Below are 17,578 nucleotides of genomic sequence, written 5' to 3' on the forward strand. Positions count from 1 at the left end.
GAAGGAAACCATTTGTTTGTTACAGCATTGTCTCTGGCATCAAAAAACCCAAGATAATGCTAGTTTGATTTCAGTAATTTGGGTGGAGAAGTTAGATTAGGTTGTTGACTCACGTGGTCAGTCAATACTTATCAGTGGTTTTTTATTAAAAAAAAAAAGAAGAAAGAAAATTTTCATGCCATGTCAGTATAGAGATTGCATTTACGAGACAGAAAGGGAGACAGAGAAAGAGAGAGGGCAACCCAAAATACCACAGGGGTATCAGTGGAAAAACAGCAGAAATCTGAAACAAGGCTGGCAATGAGAAGCTGACAGACACAAGCAGATCATGTCTTACAGGAAAAGGAGGTACACTCTGGTATAATCAATACTTCACGTACATTATATTTTCGAGTACACACATTTAGGACATCAAATGGCTTCAGAAATGTAGAAAGCTAGCTCCACTTAGGAAGAAAGAAGAATTTTGAGGAAAATTGAAAATTAAAAAAAGCAAATTACCATTTCAGTTCAAATGAATCATTAAAGTGAATTAATTCAAATCCATATATTATAAGATTATCCATATATAAGATTAAACTTGCTATCAAAAGCTTCAAAACAACATTTAATTTAGCTTAATACTGTACATGGCATACAGCCTGAGACAGGTGTGAACACGAACACACACACACACACACACACATTCTTGTCTTACTATCCTTGTGAGGGCGTCTCCTTTAATACAATTATTAATGAATGAATGCTATGCCTAAAATCTAACCCTAACCTTAACTTCAGTAACAGAAGGGTACTTTTTGGGTTTTAATTTTTTAATTTTTTATTTTAACACACACACACACACACACACACACACACACACACACTTACTTTAACATCCCATCACCTGATGAATGATTATTCCTATATGATTTTGCACTTCTCATCTCTGCTCCTTTGGTATTATCTGTTGGTATTATTTATTTATGAAATTGGATTCATTCATAATCATTAAGTGCCTATTTTGAATTCAGTCACTCAGAGGTAACCAGAGGACCAATTCAGGCAATAATAATCTTGGATTAGTCTGCATTCACTTATACATCCCACTGTGCCTCCAAACCCTTGAGGGAGAGAAGAGTGAGAAACAAATGTGTGTGTGTATGTGTGTGTGTGTGTGTGAGAGAGAGAGAGAGAGAGAGAGAGAGGGAGAGAGAGAGAGAGAGAGAGAGAGAGAGAGGGAGTTGGGTAAAGCTCCAGGTGTACAGACTGTATTTGTTGGACTTGCTTGCCGAGCAGTCACCATCTGCTAAAATCTTCAGTGAAGGAATGACACTGCCACTAATACCACACACACACACACACACTGTCTATTAAGTTAAACCCATCAGACTTGTAAAAATATGAAGATGTTTTTTCATTCATATTGATATTGCTGATTCCCCACAGAACTGGACTGCATTATCTTGCTCAGCTCATGGTCTCTGGTGTACACGTTTTTGGCTCTGAAGTACACGAGAATGTAACATTTATTGAAAATCCTCCTAAAAAGGCTCTGTCTCTTTCTTCCACCTGTCGGATTGAAGTTCCGACTTGACCTTGTTGCTGTTTTGACAAACGCACAGTCTGGCTAGTCACAAGCCTTCAAAACTTCACTGAGCTGTTTACACTTTTCATTCTTGAACTCAGTGATAGTTGGCACATTTTCAGTCCAGTGGTGTAATGTTCTAAAGACTTCCTACTCTATTTGGCTGTGGGAATCAAATAGCAAATTCCTACCTTAAATAGCTAACCATGTGCAAAACACCACACATACTCAAAAGGACACGCAAATAAACACAACCTAAAATATGATATCAGTGTATCTTAAAGATCACACTCAAACAAACCTAATTGATTTTACACCTAATTACACCTTAAAGACAGCTAAACACACCAAAAAGATCATACACTTCAATAAAAGAAACTGTAGACCATTTCCTCTGAAATGCATATGATGTTATAGTTACAATTAAGACCAAGAATCTAGCTCAGTTGACCAAATACGCTATATGACTAAAAGCATGTGGACACCTGAGCCATATGTGACCCCATATGTGACCACTTCCCCAAACTGTTGTCACAAAGTTTGAAGCACACAATTTGTATGCTGTAGCATTAAGAATCTCCCATTACTGGAACTACAGGGACTAGCCAAAACCTGTTCTAGCATGACAATGCTCCCATGCACAAAGAGAGGTCCATGAAGACATGGTTTGACAAGATGTGGAAAGACTCAAGTGGCCTGCACTGAGCCCTGACCTCAAACCCACGTAACACTTTTGGGATGAACGGAAGCCCGACTTCTGCAACCCCGACTTCTCGCCTTCTTCTCGCCCATGATTAGTGCCTGACCTCACTAATGCTCTTGTGGCTGAATGAGCACAGATCATTTGGGATCAGTTTGAATGTTGACTGTGCACCAGGCCTCCTCGCCTCACATCAGTCCACGACCTCACTGCTCTTGTGGCTAAATTGGCAAATCCCACAGCCAGTCTCCAAAATCTAGTGGAAAGCCTTCCCAGAAGAGTGGAGGTTATTATAACAGCAAAAGGGGACTAAATCAACAAGATTTGGTGTTCAACAAGCACATATAGGATTGATGTCCACAAATGTTAGGCCATATAGTGTAGATCTAGCCCTAAAATAAATTCTTAGAACCTTTACACTTTGTCTGCCAGAACTTTATATTAGCCTGTCATCAATAGGCCAGATTTTTCAACCGATTGGCACACCAAGAAACAACGGACCAATCAGCAGCTTCTGACTGCAAAGAGGCAGGGAAACTGCTCCTGTTCACTCCACTGTATAAATCTGAATTTGTCACATCTCACTGTGAGTTGCGTATTTGACTTGCATTCACCACGATCTCCAGTCAACATCAGAGTTTTGTTTTTGAATCTGATTGTGGCTGATTATGAGCCTGCCTGCAGTTAGTCTCTATTTTCACCAGATGAGAACTCAGGAGAAATTTCTGAAACTTCAGTGTGAAGCTTCAGTGAAAATTGTGGACATCGACTCTTTTTCCACAATCTCTGGCCAATCTGAATTGACTGATGTCTCTGCAATCCCCAGACTAGTCAACTCAACTGACACTACGGCTAAAAGCCATGTCACCACCTTCAGTGCAATCTCTACTGTTGCTTAAATGTATCTGTGCTGTCAAAATTGCCACTATATTCTTTGCTCATTCTGCAGTTTTTGTTTGCTGTTTATCTATGCATATCTAATTGTCTTTTATATATGACTCCATTAAGTATGTTTATATATTTTTCACCAATAAATATTCTGTATGTAACCAACTCTGGCCTTTTATTTTATTATTTTTTTTTTTATTAAACATTGTGTGTGTTTTTTCTCTTATCACAAATCACTAAGAATGTATTCACCAAATCTAGCAGACAAATTTTATTCAGGTGGCACAGTGGTAATGTTTGACCCTGAGCTCAGGTTACAGTCTGTAGAGTTTTGCATGTTCTTGCCACAGTTTACCTAAATTTGTCACTGTCACTTCCTGTTTTGGTTCACACCCCATCTCTGGTATAATTAGATCTTAGTCACTTCTCGGTTTGGTCAAAGCGCCACCTTGTCAGACTGCAGGTCTTTAGTTACTTCACCTTTTCATTAGTAGTCCCAGGCCTTCCTTGTCTAGCTGTGTGTATATATAGCCCTTCTCTGCCCTAGTCCTTGGAGGGTCATTTCATGCTTTTCTATTGATGTGCTGTTCCCCATGTTTGTTTCACCTGTAGTTTGGATGTTTCTCTTTTTGTTTAAAGTTTAACTTTATTTTCACATTTATATCATGGATGGTCCTGGGCTCACCTGTGTCACCTGTCTGAAGTACATAGTCTCTCTTAAGTTCAATGAACCTGTCTCAAACCTACACCCAATATCCTTGTCACGTTCATCAGATTCGTCTCTCAAATGTATGTCAGCATTACAATTCTCCTCGTGTCTGTTTCCTCTGGCTTCTCAGGTTTCCTCCCACCTCCCAAAAAGGTGGATTAGCTGTGCTGAATTCCCAAAATTTTCTACCTCTCCTACACATCACACACCTAAACACCCAAAAGAGAAATAGCCGGACCACTTATTTCTTCTTTGAAGAGAGATGGAGTTAAGTGGGGAGGAGATGGTGAGGTGGTGGGTCACGAGAAGCAGAATGGGTAGATGTGATTTTTATATATAGGAAGTTAATGTGGATGTAGGAGGAGTTTCAGGTGTGGTCTTTCTCTCAAACTTCGGTTCTTTACTTCATATAGAAAGAGTTCAGCCGTCTTTTTAAAGTCCAAACAGCAGGGGGTGCCAAGGGGCAATGCATATACATAATGCGCGCACACATACACACACACACACACACACACACACAAAAGCACACACAGAGTCCATAACCACAAAGAAGGACAACTAAGCAGAAAGAACTGCTCCAAGAGCAAGCAGAGGACATTATCTCTCACCCTAGAGATGTTATCCACACTAGAGACATAACCAGCATGATCTCACCTGCATAATGATAGCTAGTTTTACAATTTTGTTTAGAATAAATGTGAAATATACTCAGTATGTTTTTCATGCTCACATGTTTAGCACTTGCACCCCTGTACAATGAGGGTGTTGTGTGAGAGCTGACCCTGTTGTGTGAGAGCAGGATTGAGACAGAATGAGTTCCTCTGGCTCATGCTTGTTCTGTCTTGTATGTTATCAGACTGAAGACCCTCACCCTTCTTTTTCTCTCTGAAGAATGATGCAGCTTAGAGCACAAAATACTGACTGTGATATTGCCACATCTATCCAATCTCATGCTGAGTGTGTATATGTAATGCATATAAATACATACATATATACATACTGAATGGTAATTAATTCTCTGTGTGTGTGTAATGGACATATGGATGGATATAATAAATAAAAAAGGGAGATAAAAGATATGATGGGCATGTGACAGGAAAGAAAGAGATAGAGAGAGAAAAATGATACACAAGGACAGACCAGAAGGAAACACTCAGCAACCATATGTTCACAGTGTGCAGATTATCAAAGAGTGAGCGAGATTGAACGAGAGAGAGAGAGAGCGAGAGAGAGAGAGAGAGATTCTGAATCTAACCTTGTCCTAATTATATTCTGCAATGGGTGGGGCCATTTTTGCTCTATTTTCACAGCTCTAAATTTACTCTCAGTCTAACTCTCTCCCATTTCCCACTGTAGCTCATTGTTGTGAATGGTTTCTTCTCTTTGTAACCTTGTTTCCTCCTAAATCAGAAGAGTGTGAAAAAAAGCAGAAATAATACACTATTAAGAAAAACTGTGGGGCCAAAAAGCAGAAAGTCACCCAGTGACCCCGAACCATACTGAGCAGGAATTTGACTTAAAATAACCAGGAACTGAAAATGGCTGTATTACAGACCTGGCACAGCAGTGGTAGAGATGATACCCAGTGTCTTCTAATGTTTGAGTCACACACTTCAGTCAGTTGATGAGTGTGTAGGATTTCCAACCAAATATTAAACATGACAACTACACAAGGTTATTTGAATTTCTTGAATTACTGTTGCTCCCCTAAATGGGTAGATCACAGGGTCCCAATTCTAGTCCTGGAGTACCACCTGTTAGTTATTGAGTTGTGATATCAATAGAGATGTAAATAGTACTGAAGAAAAGCTTACGTTCTGCAATAAAGCAGAAAAACATACTTTCCAATGACTCTAGACTGCAATGTAGGTGTGTCATTTCCACCTTTGAAGTGAGCTGTTACTAATAAAATTCTTCACTTTCTGAACGATAGAATCTGCATTTGTTTATCTCATGAAAAATCACTCTCACCCCTCTTCCACTCTTGATCCAATCAGCTTATCATTTCTAACATGGGATCTTTCATGGCTAATTAAATTTTCAGCGTATAACCCCTCAACAAAAAAGTCTTCCAGGAAGTGTGCAAATAAACCTCTTCCCCTTTAGCCTTCCCTGCTCTTTTTTTTTATCTTCTTTTAACAAAGCAGAGATATCAGGATTAGCATGCTGTCCTTTTATCCACAGTGAGCCTTGAGGGTTAGAAGAAGCACATGAGGTGTGTCTTCTGTATCTTTATCAGACGGCTGCTGTGTGTGATACTGTATTTGCACTGTATGAAATTATAACAGCTTAATCTGAAAACCTAGAGACTCAATAAACTTACCAGTGTATGAAATTTAAGTAAAAAGCAATGGGTTTCATAACAAGGTTTTTGAAAAGCAGTATGCACACAAACAAGGACATAGAATATAGGTTTGTGTAGCTTTATAACTTATGAAGAGCCCCAAAACAATAATGAGAGCAATAATGTACAATTAACAGGCTGGTAATACAGTACATTTCAGATAAAACACTTTAAGAGATTTTGTGACATGACATGCAAATAACTGAAATAAAGCTACGTCATAATGTGTGTTTGAGCAATTGGGGAGGAGCGGGTAATAAAGTGGTGAGCACTATATGAAAATCCAGTCCTCATCTATGAAGACTCATCTAAACTGACTCAGAGACTGTGCTATTGTCACTAATCCTCTAATGGATGCCTGTCAAACGTGTCACCACAGGACAAGTTGTTTCCATGGCAACTCTGAGCATAATGCACAGGCTTCATGGCTGTGGACATGTGTGTTTATTGCTGTTGGCCAATGTAAGGGTGTGTGATCTGAAACAGCTCAACCCTCAAGCGGCTCTTACACAACATCAAACAACAGAAAGAATTTGACATGACACAAAATACATCCTGTCACACAGATCACCTAATGCAGTATGCTGTACTTACATTTGGAGTTCATCACCCAGGTGGCAGGGATCAAACAAACTCTCAGTTTCCTGTTGAAAGACAAATTGCTTTATTAGTCTCAAGTAATTTCATCAGTCTTACGAAAATCCAGCTGAACTCTCACACTACTGCACATGCAAAAGGTGACTGCTTTACTTTGAGCCCTGGTGAATGGTTAACATTTGCTAAGGACACAGCTCTGGTGACAGAAGCTTTCTCTCTAAATGTCACTCTATCCACCATCTCATTCATGTGACGTCTGTGTGTCTGGGACTTCTAGTTGAGAAGCATAATATTTCATCATTTTTAATGAGAGCTGCTGACTTGTTAAATTGCTATGCCTACATAAAATGTCTCCTAGAAGATTGAAGAATCTTGAAGTTTGAAAAAAGCACAGCAAATGAGCTAAACTAAATTTGTAGATAAAACAAGAACGTTATGATCATAAACCACTCAAGGAAGTGCAGTGTCACTGCGTTAAGAATTTCCTGTGTAACATTTCATAGCGAAACCTCATCTGGGTCTGAGTAATCAAAGACACAGTCATGTGGTCATAGGGCTACATATTTATTGTGGTAATCTTACATTCATCCATGCTGGCAAAATATTAAAAAGGGAGTGTCTGTACAAGTGCATTAGTTCTGTGCTGTCAGGACCTCCTCTGTTTCTGTACTAACTGCACACCCCAGGCTATGTTGAGGCTTAACAGCATTTTTGAAATAAATGTACATTTCTACAGCCATACAACTTTATTGGGAATGATGGTGATGATGGTATACTGTACACACAGTGGGGTCTAAAATTCCCAGACCACATGACAGAATGTCATATATATATTTCAAATATATAATATATTTGTACCAATTTTGTAAAGTAATGTAATGTATTGTCAAGTAATTTTGTTCTTATGAGGGTTGGGTGCCACAGCACTATTTAGGGATGCAGAAGATACAAAACAAAACGGGTCGTCTTGCCATGGCACTAGTTTGAAACAATATTCATAACAAGAACACAATTCAACTTAATAAAACAGTCTCTGTGCCCCAGTTCCATTACTTATTTACAGTGAAAATGGAAACAAAAGAGCCTTATTGTATCAATGAATTTTTCTACCTAAATGAAAAAAGAAAATGTTATTCCATGTCATTTATTTTTATTCCCAATTTGTACAGCTTATAGTCATAATCTGTACTGGCAAAGCCACAGAGATGCTGTTCTCTCTCCAGTGTCTATCTGCTAATCTAATTGGGCGTGGCTTGATGCACGTGCACGCCTCCTCATTTGATTCCCTTTTCTTCTGTAGCTTGTAGCTTGGGAATTGTAAAAGAGAAAATGGAAAATTTAAATCAGTAATAATAAACTGAAATGGAAAATGAAAAATCAAGGAAAATCAGCATTGATATTTCTCTTTTTCACTTTGTTACAAACAATCTTTTGTATTCCTAACCTAGTCCTGAACAAGGACAGTTAATTATTAATTCACATTTAAACATAAGGGCAGCTATATTAGTTGGAGGATTTCACAAACGACTTGTCAAATGATTTTGTGTGTGTGTGTGAGAGAGAGAGAGAGAGAACATTTGTATTGCAGATTATACAATCAATTTTGCAAAACAGTTGTTTTGAAACAGCTTCATTCATATTCACATCATAATTCAAAATACCAAGAGTATACTGCAGTGATGCATTATTTATACAAAACACACACACACACACACACTCACACACACAGAAGAAGGAGTAGCAGGCTTAAGAGGGAGAAGAGGTGGGTGCATAGGTTAGCATTGTTTGAGTATAAGTACTCGTGACAGTAAAAACAGATCAAACTGACTAACATAAATAGTGCCAGTGTGTGTGTGTGTGTGTGTGCGCGTGTGTGTGTGTGTGTGTGTGTGTGTGCGCGTGTGAGAGGGAAGAGAGAGAGAGAGAGAGAGAGAGAGAGAGAGAGAGAGAGAGAGAGAGCGAGAGCCCAGTGATCATATAAATCATCCCAGAAACTTAATTAGGCCATTGATTCAAAATAATAAGGAGGACATAATGAGCAGAATAAATGAATCAGGCAGGCAGGGTGCAGAGACCGCTTCCTGTTTGCTACAGCTAGGGTAACTAATCTTAATTTACAGTCAGGAGAGTATGGGCCACGTGCTCCCAATCAAGGTTTAAGCGGACACACACACACACACACACAGACAGTGGAGCAGGATCTCTCTCTTGTTTGAAGGTTCATATTGGACAGAAAGGAGGTGATTAGATAGAAAGGAAAAGCGATTAGCAAGCAAAATGGCTTCATTTGCCTGATTAGCCTTTTAATGTGAACAAACTAAATGTCACTCCAGTTTCCACTTGTCTTTATTCAGTGATGTAAGGTGAAGCACATCTTAAAGGGGAATGCAAGAAATACAGAGATGGAGAGAAAAGAAGAGACCTGAAATGTCAGTGACATGAAGACAGTGAGAGTTGTTTGATAGAAAGCATTACATATTAAAGCATATTTGGACGCTAAGTCATTTGCTTCAGTGTCATGTAATAATCATCGTAATCATCATAAAATCTGATAATTTCATCACAATCTCATGGCACATATAGAGAAATGCAAACTTGCATACAAGGGCACGCACATATATACAAACATATACACACACAGAGAATGGAGCAGGATCCCTCTCTTGGTTAATCCACTGAGGATGAGATTGAAAGACAAAGCGATTAACAGGCAAAATTGCAAACAATGACATTAAGCCTAAAGGCAACCTCGTGTACAACTGGTTGTAGGCTACAACTGCATGTTTATTCTAACAGAAGTGATGAAGCTGAAGTGATTTGCTCACAGTGATGCAGTGACACCCACCTGCTGTTACACTTCACATTACTGTAGCAGTCTTCCTATCACTGGTGTTCTTCTGCACCAGTGTTTATATAGTCACACAGTACTTTTTTAACGTCTATTCAGAAAGCACAGCCATTCTCATGTTGAACTGTTGTATAAATCTTAAAGCGAATATTATTGAGTATTTATTAATCATTCCTAATTTATCTTGAGTTGACTTCTTCATCTGAGTTGTGTGCATTCATACAAGTTTGCCATTGTAAGTCTGTGTTGATTTTTCTGAAATCCATCAAATATAAGTCTCTCTCTTTTTTTTAACTTCAAGTAAGTGGTTTTCTAGTTGTTGTTTCACTCGCCAGGTTAATAGAACATGCTGGAACACAGCCAATTCACAGACATGACCACTACTTATTGTTTTTCCTTCCTTCGCAGTTTTACTTATTGCCAATTCCCACCCATGATATAATGATAGTTATATGACACCCATGATAGTTATATCACACCCATGTCATAGTTCTTCCCTATCACACCTACCAATTGGCGAGGGAAAAGTCTAACACATACTTCCTTCAAAATACAAGCCATTTTTTTCAAGCTGATGATACTGCAATGCCACACTGCAGCTGAACACACTTGGAGGAAAGTGTTAACTGCCATGTTCACAGACGCCCACGAATGGCTAACATCCTCTAATTGACCACCCAGAAAGCACAGACAATTATGCTGTCTTGCACTCTGACCTCCTGAGGATAGGGCAAAAACTGTGCTGTTGCGCCGCTTGGGAGCTGATTCTAATTTATTTAGATTTTCGGTTCTGATTTTCTCAGCATACATAAGCATACGAATACAAGAGTTGATAGGGGCACAGTAAAAAGAGATGAGCCAGTGGATCAAGCTGCAGTCCTACAACTGAACTAGTTCATCATCATCATCATCATCATCATCATCATCTGTCTCTGTCTCTCTCTCTGAGGGTTGTTCTCACTTTTCTATTTCATGTAAAATATTTCATGTCACAAATGAATCATGTCACCTCATGAGCTTTGACATAAAGTGTTACTGAGTTTTCTGTGCAAAAGTATGTCTCTAACAGAAGAACACAGTGCAGATGTCGCCTACTTGTTTCATGAAGGTGTTTGTGGCTAATAAATAAACAAGCAAAAAAAAACAACTTCTAGTTTATACATATGGATCACAAGCATGATGATTTTCACCTGTAGAACATCTGTAATGTTCTGTAACATTAGCTAGCTAGTTTGGAGATTACATTTATATCATCAGCATTTAGCATTCACTCTTATTCAGAGTGAATTAGAGAGGAGCTTGTTGAACACCCTCATCCTACTTGGAAAATATATCTTTGTGCAGAGTCTAAACATACCAACAAGCTCAAACACTAACAGAAACAAGAGACAATGGTGGTACATAAGTACACTGAGACCCAGACACATACTGTGTGAATAGAAGAGTCTTTATTCTGTGTTTGTTTAGTTGGTGAAGACAGTAAGGGACTCAGCTGTTCAGACAGCCAGGGGAAGCTCATTCCACCACATGGGTGTCAGAAGCGAGAAGAGTTTTTATATTCTTGTGGGATTTTGGTAATATTGTACTAATATGACATTGTGTCTCGTTTTTCAAAATAAATCTGCACTGATACTCCTACCAATTTCTTTACCGGGCTCCTCCCGTAACAGATTTGGGGCAAACACTAGTAACTGGATTTTGTTAAACTTAAAAATTGTTACTTTCTGTTGCAAGACACTCAGTTTGAGCCAATATTGAGTCAGGATCTGCCATGTTTTTTCAGCGTTCATACTTCAGTTGCAGCTGATGCCCCCCTCTGTCACGTGTTCACTCAGGTTTGTTGACAGTAGGGTAGTAAGTCATTTTATGTCTCAGTGTGCCCTTATGTCTCTTCCCTTTTTGTTATGCTGTCGTAACTAGACCTGCCGGAGTCCCTGCTTGCACTTTGGTCACAAGAACCACTATAGGACAAGAGTATACCTAATTTTCTCTCTCTCTCTCTCTCTCTCTTTATGTCATGCTACACATGTTACTCCTGCTGCCTGATTGGGATGCCGGTGCCTGATTCTGACTCCCTCTGCCCTCCAGACTTTCCTCTACTTCTGCTTGGAGCTTCCTTCACTTGGGAATCACTCACTGCTGCTGAGGATGGTCCCACATGGATAGGCTAAAAAATTGGTGTAGATAGTCCAAGTGGATACCCTAAAGATTTGCACTTACCAAAAACCTTTTATGCCTAAAACCCACCCATACTTCATTGGATAACTTCACTTTGAACTTGAGATTTAAAGCTACAAACCTCTTCTGTAGACAAAACCAATGCTCATGCTGAAGATCCTTTCAGTGCACTAAGTACTGCTTGAGTTTATATTGTAAAGCTGTGGAAATGTACCTGTTTATCATCACACTATCCAGTGTCACCCAGACAAGGATGGGTTCCCTACTGAATCTGGTTTTCCTCAAGTTTTTTTTCTCATCACTGTTGCCTCTGGCTTGCTCATTAGTGATTTCAGTTGACATCTAGATCTCTGTAAAGCTTCTATATAAAGTGCTATATAAAAAATTGATTTGAATTCACCATACATGGTTTGAAATCTGGAACGTGAAAAAAACTGTAAGACACTACAACCAATTCTATGGATTACTATTCTGTAAACATTAACTGGTTGAGTTCAAATTTTGCCTCCTAATTTAGTCTTGGCAAATTCCCTCCACCAGTTAGGTCACCCCTATCACACGGCAAAGAAAGATATAATGTGCTTCCTTCGAGTCATGTGAAGCATGTGAAGTTTTTTTTTCAAACTGCTGCTCTTGCTACATCATGTGGTGGCAAGACCGTCTCGGAGGAAAGCTCTATCCATCCTCTTCCGCATGCATGAGCTCACAGATGCCCATGATTGGCTAGTGTTGCTGTAATTGATAGAGGAGAGAGAGTATGCCACCTCTTCCATAAATTTTAAGTGTATGTTGTATGTATTGGTACAATTTACTTATTAGTAAAAGCTTAATTAAATTAAAAACAAACAAAATTAGGGTGGCACTTTGATGCAGCAGATAATTGCTGCCTCACAGCTCCAGGGTCTCTGGTTAAATCATGTGCACAGTTTCACATGTTCTATCCATGTCGGATGGTGAAACAGCACATTTGCTTTCTAGCTGTTTGAACTAGCACACCACTCCCACCAGCTCGTTTTGTTCCACATGTAAATGTAATTACTGCTGCCTGGATATGACAAAAACCGGTAGCACATCACTGCTCATTTTCAATGCTCATAACAGGAAAGTGTCATTATTAGAACATAACCACATTTATGACATTTAATACAGCGCAACATTAGCAGCTAAATCACCACAAGCTGTTGGAGCTGCTCGCACATTATGTTTCTTCATATTCACAGGACACATGATGGCCTATAATTAAATATCTCGCTTTAAATTACAGCAACTCCATGCTTATAGTTCTCAACACAGGGAATAATAGCAAAGATCTGGGATCCAAATATAGTCTAGCTAATAATCTTTTCAGAATTATGATTGTAATAATGTTCTGAAAGTGTGAGTTCTTTTTTGTTCATTGATTTATATCCACAGGCACTTGTGCCAAGACATGCTTCATTTTCTCTTTCTAGAGCATACAGTGAGGGGAAATAAGTATTCAAACACTTTTTTTAATATACTTCCAGTGCATATATCTACATTAATTTTTACACACAATGTGTTTTGACTTTGTGCTTTTATAATATAAATGTATATAAATGTATATAAACATTAACAAAAAAGTATGCATTCATAAGCATAACAAATATATGTTAAAAAAACTAAATTGATAGGGAAAAAGTATTTGGTCACCACAGATTACTAACATTAGTACTCTGTAGCATCTGTAATCTGTTGTTAGTAATTACAGCTTTGAGATGTCTATGCTAAGAAGTATTTAGCTTTGTGGTCAGTTTCGGCCTATTCCTCTTGGAAAATTGTTTTCAATTTGCCAAAGTTACCCCTGATGGGCTCACAATTTTAAAATCCTCTAAAAATTATCAATGCTATTCAAGTCAGGAGATTGGCTAGACCATGCAAGGCCTGTTTGTATGTTTCAGTTTCTTGGTTGATGAGATTAAATTTTCTTTAAAATGTCCCAGTACATTGCTCCATTCATGATTCCTTCGATGGTGTGTAATGCCCGAGTAGCAAAGAAGAGCAGCCCATTATCATGACGCTACCACCTCCATGCTTCATGGTGAGTATAGTGTTCTTAGGATCATATGCACAGCCCTTCTTTCTCCAAACAAGCTGAATTATATCCAAAGAGTTCTATTTATGTTTCATCTGACCAGAGTATATTGTTCCAAAAGCTTTCTGATTGTTTAAATGTGCATGTCTGTGCTCCTTTTGAGGGGTTTTGGTGAGGTGTAGTAGCATAGATGATTGCAGTGCATTGCTTATTGTTCTCTGCTGTTCCTGCTGTGTTCAGGTCGTCCTGCAACTCTTTTCAACTGACTGCTGGCTTTTCTCTTGTTTTCCTTATCCTTAGTCCGAGAGTTCATTGTGAAATCTTGTGTAAGGCACCTGTCTGGGGACAATTAGTAGTGGTTCCATGGACTTTCCACCTGCATATTACTGAACGAATTGTACTGACAGGGATATTTAAGGTATTTTCTATGGGTCTGTACTTTTTTTCCATTTGAGTCTTGTTTAAAATTGTTGTCCCTGAGAACTTGAGGAAGCACCTTCACCTTCACCACAATTGCTAGTTGTTGTCGAAATCTTCCCAACCATTGGAAATGCCTTTTATGATAACACCAGGTACAATTTGCACAATAACATTTTTTCACAGCATTTATATTTAGAGCTTGATTTATTTTATGTAACTTTTACGTACAACATATACACTATTTTAATTTATGTCCTTAAGAGTCAGAATGCTTTTATCCTCTATCAATTTTCTTTAAGATATATTTTTTATGCTTATGAATACATACTTTTTGTTCAAACTAAAAAAGTATGAAGTCAAAATATGTGTGTAAATTTCAAGTGAATATATACACTGGAAGCATACAGAATCATATATAATACTTATTACCCCTCATTGTATATTGTTGGAGAAACAGATTAACAGACAGACAGACAGACATACACACACAGTACAGCTGACATTGCACAAATGTGTGTAACCAAAAAGTCCACATACTTTCGTAAGAGACACTTGTTTACAAAAGAAAAACAATTATGTCTCAAAACAATGTAGACTGGGAGCCAGACAACTTAGATTCAAATGTCTGAAAAGACAGATAGTTGCCAGATAGTGATGCTATGGGGGAATTGGATTCAAAGGAAAGAAGATGGATGGGTATAATCTAAGCCATTGTGCCTCTCCACTGACCAGCACTTTCCCAATCTACCGACCAGAGGCATTTTCATCAAAACCCTGCTACCTGCACAGCAAGGTCATTCTTTCCATTAACTGTTCTGAACAGATAGTGGATAGCTAGAAAGTAAAGTTGTAAAACTTTAGAATTCTGCATATGAGCATATCAGACTATTCTTAAGGCATTGGACTATGGACTCTAAATGGAAAATATGAAAATCCCTCATTTGTAATCCCCCTTGATCTCTCTCTCTCTCTCTCTCTCTCTCTATCTGTCTCCCTGTCTCTCACTCTTGTTGAGCTATTATTATTTACCTCCCTACATATGTCCTGTTGTCGTGATGAGTTGACCTATAGACCACCAGGTTATCACACTGTGCTCACACACATCCATACTGTTTCACCATTTGTTGCATATAACCACACTTCCCTCTATGAACTTCCCATTGGCTTGACATTCCCAATAGAAATAATTAAAGCATCTAAGAATATTTTATATATACCTATATATTATGAGGATATAAATATATCCTATATGGATGTTGCTGCTATAGTGAGTGTCCATCAATCCATTTAGTTGCCTTTCTATTTCTATCTTTTTGCCCTCAAGCCTTTCCTTCACTACTGATTCGTGGGACATTGAACAGAAGGAAAGGGAGCCGCCATCTACAAGCAATCTGCCTGATTAAACACTGGCAGCAATCAAGATTTTTAATGCCAAAAATCCAACCAAACACACCTCTAATTAACAAAAAACTGACACATTGCATCAGAGCAGTAATTTTTATAGCAGGTTTTTTTCCTTAGCTTTGTCAGTTTGTTGCTGCAAAATTTTATATCATATTTAAATGACCAGCAACCACCTACTACAATGCTACCTAAACCTAGATGATTCTCACAGCCTTAGCATGCACAAAAATTCTCCTATGATAACTGAGAGCATCATTTTTTGACTTAGATGTGAAGTAATAGTCAGAGTCAGCAGTGGATTACGATGATGAGGTGCAATGTGAAAGAGCGATGGTTAACTGATTTAGGCTGCTGCTCTGCTCTGTGGATTATAGACAAGAGCACCTTTTGCCTTTTGAATAGTGCATGAAAGGAATTAGCGCATTAATCCTGTCACTCCCCAGGCTCTCGGCTGCCCTAGTTTCCTCAAAGACACAGAGAGAGAGAGAGAGAGAGAGAGAGAGAGAGAAAGACGGGGGGTGGGGCTTGGGGGTTGGGGGGTCAGATAGATTCCACAAAATCCTATGAAAATATAAACACAACATTAGGGGCTTATAGTACAATAAAATATTCAAATGGCTTACAATGAAGGAACAGGACTTTGTCGATTAGATAAAATGGACCATGGATGTCTTTGTAAGGCAAAATAGACAGCCTCTTTGGATTCCTATTCAATGTACTTTCAAAACATGTATTCCCTTGGAGAACAGCTGCAATAAAACACCTTGCAAAATGATTCTGCTGACTTCTTCAACTAAAGTTATTTTCCCGGTTTTTCACACAGACTGTGACACACTTGCGACTTCTACGGCATCCCCATGAGAAGTGGCCATCAGTGCTCATATTCTCAGAAAGTTTTCCGAACTTTTCCAGCTATTCCATTTGTGTCAGAACGAACCTCCAGCATCCTCTCTCTCCTGAGAACAGTCAGCTGAGTCCAGCCTGGGGATCTTTCTCAACGCAAAGCATTCCAATCTTCACTGTGAGCTCTGTGCTTTAGCGTGCTGAAGGATGCATGCTTCAGTACCGTCTCTGAATGTGACAGTGTAAACATAACATTTTTTGTAGGATGCATCCCCACATGACACTGAAACCCATGACAAACAACCACCTATGTATGTTTCTCTTTGATCAATGAGGAAATGGGGTTCAGATCAGCATCATGGACCAGCAACCTTAAAGCCAAAAACACTTTTCAAGAATTTCTCAGATTTGTATTCACAGTTAAGCGCATGCAGTGAAGATTAAAACAGAAATTGTGCATGGTATTCACCTCAAACATAACTCCAGAATTAAATTCTATTTAATTAGCAAGAATTATGCATGTAGGGTTCAGTGTGCCATAAACAGAGGTGTGTCTCAATTATGTGCGGTTCTGAACTTGACCGTAAACTCATGATATCAGCACAGTACAGAGTAGTATTAAGTCCAGCACCACTGGCTGACAGTATGATGTAACCACAATATGGTGAAATTTATGTTTTGGGCTATTAGAATTGCAATGTCATTCAAGACCAATAATAAATACATAAACATAACGCTATTAATTAATTATTAGTATCATCCCTTTAAGCTTTTTTTACACAGAGGGCATCAAAGGAGACAGCATCTTAATCACTCTGTGACATTACATTAAATGCTCTGAATGTGGAGCCCAGAAAATCCACTTAAGCAGCTGCTTAAACAAACTCTGAATATGAAGAACTGTGCTCGCATAAATATTGACATAACTTTTGGACTTAAGTGACAGACTCTGAATACGGCCCTTAGTGAATATCTGCCCATGGACTAGAAAGGGATCATAATGGATTACACTTTAACTAAACAATGT

The 17,578-nt window shown here is 38.6% G+C and overlaps 1 protein-coding gene across 5 annotated transcripts in view; it reads right to left on the reverse strand.

The window, feature by feature from the left end:
• Window positions 1–17,578, reverse strand: part of dlgap4b (discs, large (Drosophila) homolog-associated protein 4b) — a 100,069-nt gene that overhangs the window by 30,496 nt on the left and 51,995 nt on the right. For 4 of the 5 annotated variants that reach the window (XM_026919235.3, XM_026919227.3, XM_026919252.3 and 1 more), the window contains exon 2: window positions 6,803–6,852. The gene's annotated coding sequence lies outside the window, so the exon portion shown is untranslated. Of the gene's footprint in view, window positions 1–6,802; window positions 6,950–17,578 lie in introns of those variants that run through there. The other variant, XM_053229873.1, reaches the window with a different exon arrangement.

This window comes from Pangasianodon hypophthalmus, chromosome 2 (genome assembly GCF_027358585.1).
Source record: "Pangasianodon hypophthalmus isolate fPanHyp1 chromosome 2, fPanHyp1.pri, whole genome shotgun sequence".
Taxonomy (NCBI): Eukaryota; Metazoa; Chordata; class Actinopteri; order Siluriformes; family Pangasiidae; genus Pangasianodon; species Pangasianodon hypophthalmus.